General features: G+C 35.0%; 1 pseudogene; it reads left to right on the top strand.

The window, feature by feature from the left end:
- The first annotated feature begins 739 nt into the window (after nucleotides 1-739).
- On the top strand, nucleotides 740-855 carry LOC112472710 (annotated as a pseudogene).
- Nucleotides 856-3,470: the final 2,615 nt, after the last annotated feature.

Raw genomic sequence — 3,470 nt, 5'->3', positions numbered from 1 at the left:
CTTCTTTTTTCTGTCTCACGTTTGCTCCCGTGTTCAGTGCCTTTCTCTGCCACATTAGGTGCCTTCACGCTGCGTACACAGCGGATCCGATTGGCCTTTGCCCTTATGGAGTTGCACTGACAAGTTATTCAAGGAATGCGTGGTCAGAATTGCAGAGAGTGTTAAGAAAGTGTGATAAATGTTTACAAAGGGAGAAGTACAGCATGACTGAGATTAAAATAGAAGTCTTTTTTGATATAGTATCCTAAAACTAACTTTTCTCTTATTATTTCAAAGTAATCAGAATGTCAACTTATGGGATTCTATTTATCCTACTATTAAAAATATAATTACCCATGCTTAACTTTAAAAATCATTATTAATTAGTTGGAACTTTACAGCACCTCACAACTGGCATGTTTACAAGAATAAAAACAGGAACGGGAACCAGAAAAATGTTGCAATTAAGAAAGTGTAGGATAATAATGTAAGGTTAAGACACAAAGATCTTCCAGGCCTTCGTGATGCTAAGGAAATGCAACAGACCTTATTACGTATAATGCCTGTACTTAGACAGGTAAATAAACATAAACACATATGTATACATATGCATGCATATTCTGTATTAGTCCTATTACCTAATTAGATGGAACAGATTGAAAATATGCATCTGGACGTGGTTCCATAGTGTAGAGGTCAGCACGTCTGCTTTACACGCAGAAAGTCCTGGGTTCACGCCCCAGTGGAGCCACGGTCCATGGTCTACGGCCACGCCACCCTGAACAAGCTCCATGTCTGATCTCGGAAGCTAAGCAGGGTCGGGCCTGGTTAATACTTGGATGGGAGACCACCCAGGAAGACCAGGTGCTGTAGGCGTAAAAAAATAAATAAAAAATAAGGAATTGTAAGCTGACAAGATCCTTGTAATCTGTGAGGTCAACCAAGAGTTATCTCACCTAAATAAATAATAAAAATAAAATAGCACAGTATTTTAAAAATAATTTTAATGCTTTAATGATTTCTTCTCTTTTCTGTTTTCTGTTTGTATTATTTTCCTCTCAAATTTTTTTTTGATTAGTCCTTTCAGTAGTTAGCTTATCACAGTTTTTCAGCAATTAATTATATGTTTTTCTTTCTCTTTTTCTTCTACTCTATTGCTTCTCAATCCTATGTTATTATTCCACTTGGTTTTTGTTGTTTGGGGCTCTGTGGTTACTTCTTTGTCTGGATCTTAATTCAATAGGGCATTAAATTTTTCAAGTACTTCTGTCTGCACTCATTGAGATCATCCTGTTGAATTATGTTGGTTGATTTTTAAATGTTAAACTAACATGATGCTTTGTTTTGCTTCAAAAATCTTTAACCAAAACAAATATATATAAATATAAAACAAAATATATTTCTGTTCAGAGGATTAGATGAAATAAGATTGTCAAAATGTTGATAATTTAGGGATGTGGGTGATATGTTCATGGCAGTCTGTTAAAGTATTCTTTTTTTTCCATTTACATACAACTGAAAACTAATCCAGTTGATAATATTGTCTGCTTAAAAAAGCAGTTATCCTCTTTCACAGGAAGTCTGTTTCATTTTCATTGAGCTAACAAATAACTTATTTATGGTGGCAGGGATTTAAATTATGCTTCTCTTCCATCTTGACAGCAGCAGCAAACTAGTGTGAGTCCTTTTTATGGCACCATATGCTAGGGCACCAGGCAACACCTTGGTGGCTAGCTGTTTAAATTGGAAAGCTTACGTGATGAGTAGGAGATTGAATAGGACATAACAGTGGAGCACTGAATTTGGTTTTGGGTAATTTTTGTATTCAAATCTATAGACATATTTTATCAACTTTTCAATTTTTTATTTTTTCATTGTTTTTCAATTAATATTTTTGTTCAAAAATGTCAAGAATGCTATCACTTTACATATGCTTGGTAATCTGAACAATGCATTTCTCTCTTTAGCTAATATTTTAGAAAACTTTAATCAAGTCAATCAAGTTTTAATCTCCTATGCTGACTATTTTAAGCTTGATTAATCTATCTATTGCTACAGGCATAAGCTCATTAAAATGAACTGACACAACTATTTTAAGTCTTCCCTCCTTCTGTCTTTACATCTTTCTATGTATTTTGCAAAAAAAAAACACTGTTAAATTTGATTCATATAAATGAAAGTGTAATGAAAATCCAATCTAACACATATTCAAACAGCCTAAATTTGATGAATGTGCCATATTTTATAAATCATGTTAATATCTTAATGTCATATATATTTAAAAGCTATGTTCATATTTGTGCAAATAGAAACTAAATAAAAGTAATCTAAATTCAACTTTGAGCTGTCCAGTTGGAATCACTTGCTGGTGGAAAAGAAACTGCTATAATAGTTTGGAGCGAACATCGAGTTTTGCAGAAAATCTGTCACCTTCAATGACAATAAAAATTACGTTTAAAAAGTCACTCTGATCTCGGAAGCTAAGCAGGGTCAGGCCTGGTTAATACTTGGATGGGAGACCACCCAGGAAGACCAGGTGCTGTAGGCAAAAATAATAATAAATAATAAAAAAATAAATAAAATATGCACCTATCTTTAAAAGTTAAGAAAAATGTAAGATGCATACAGTAAAGATCTTAACAGATACCATATACCATATAATACTGCCACATGGTATCTTGGTGACACAGCGAGAAATTAAACCCAGATTGGAATGTTGACATCTTCATGATTTCAGCTGTTATCATCACAAACACATTTGTCTACCCAAGAGCAATTCCCTTATTTCGCTCTTACCCAATTAATCTCTTTTATGCTCAGGTCTGGGGGTCGATACACTCGTGGGAGCTGGGTCTGTGCCCAGCCCTAAGGGGCGAATGTTGGCAAGTGTAGCTGGTCGTCACGCACCAATCATGGCAGTTGCATTCCCTTTGCTAATCTTGGTCGTGGCAATGTCCGTGACACTAACAGTTTGTTAGGAGAAGTGTACTAGAGGACTTATCTAAAGTGGGTTTTTCCCTATTCTGAGGAAAAAAAGAAAAGAAACTTTCCTTTTCTGTTTACGTACATTGTCCCAAAGTGACAAGCAAATTCGAGTTGCTGTAGCCACTTTGGCTCTCTCACGAGAGGAAGCAAGTACCTAAAGATTGCAGGATAGAAAAGTGGAAAGTGTCCGAGAGCATGATAATTTTGCTTTTCCACAGAATTAACCATCTCTGACAAAGATTCCGGCTGAATTTATCATTCACAATTAAATATAATTAAATCAACCTTATGGTTTAAGCCACTTCTACTCAAGAGTTAAGACACCTGCTAGAGATGATGGTGACTAATGTGATCGTTGTGTTTAAGGAATTTCTGTGGGGCAGATCCAGTGCTAATAGCGTTAACATGGATTACCGCATTTAATCCCTTTAGTCAAAATTTTTATCGGATTTTATCTATTAGAAACTGAGATTTATAGAAATAAAGTAAACTACCCAAGATCACAC

Source organism: Pteropus alecto, unplaced genomic scaffold, assembly GCF_000325575.1.
Source record: "Pteropus alecto unplaced genomic scaffold, ASM32557v1 scaffold87, whole genome shotgun sequence".
In the NCBI taxonomy this organism is placed as follows: Eukaryota; Metazoa; Chordata; class Mammalia; order Chiroptera; family Pteropodidae; genus Pteropus; species Pteropus alecto.
The sequence above is the reverse complement of the archived record's forward strand: the minus strand, read 5'-3'. Positions and strand labels throughout refer to the sequence as shown.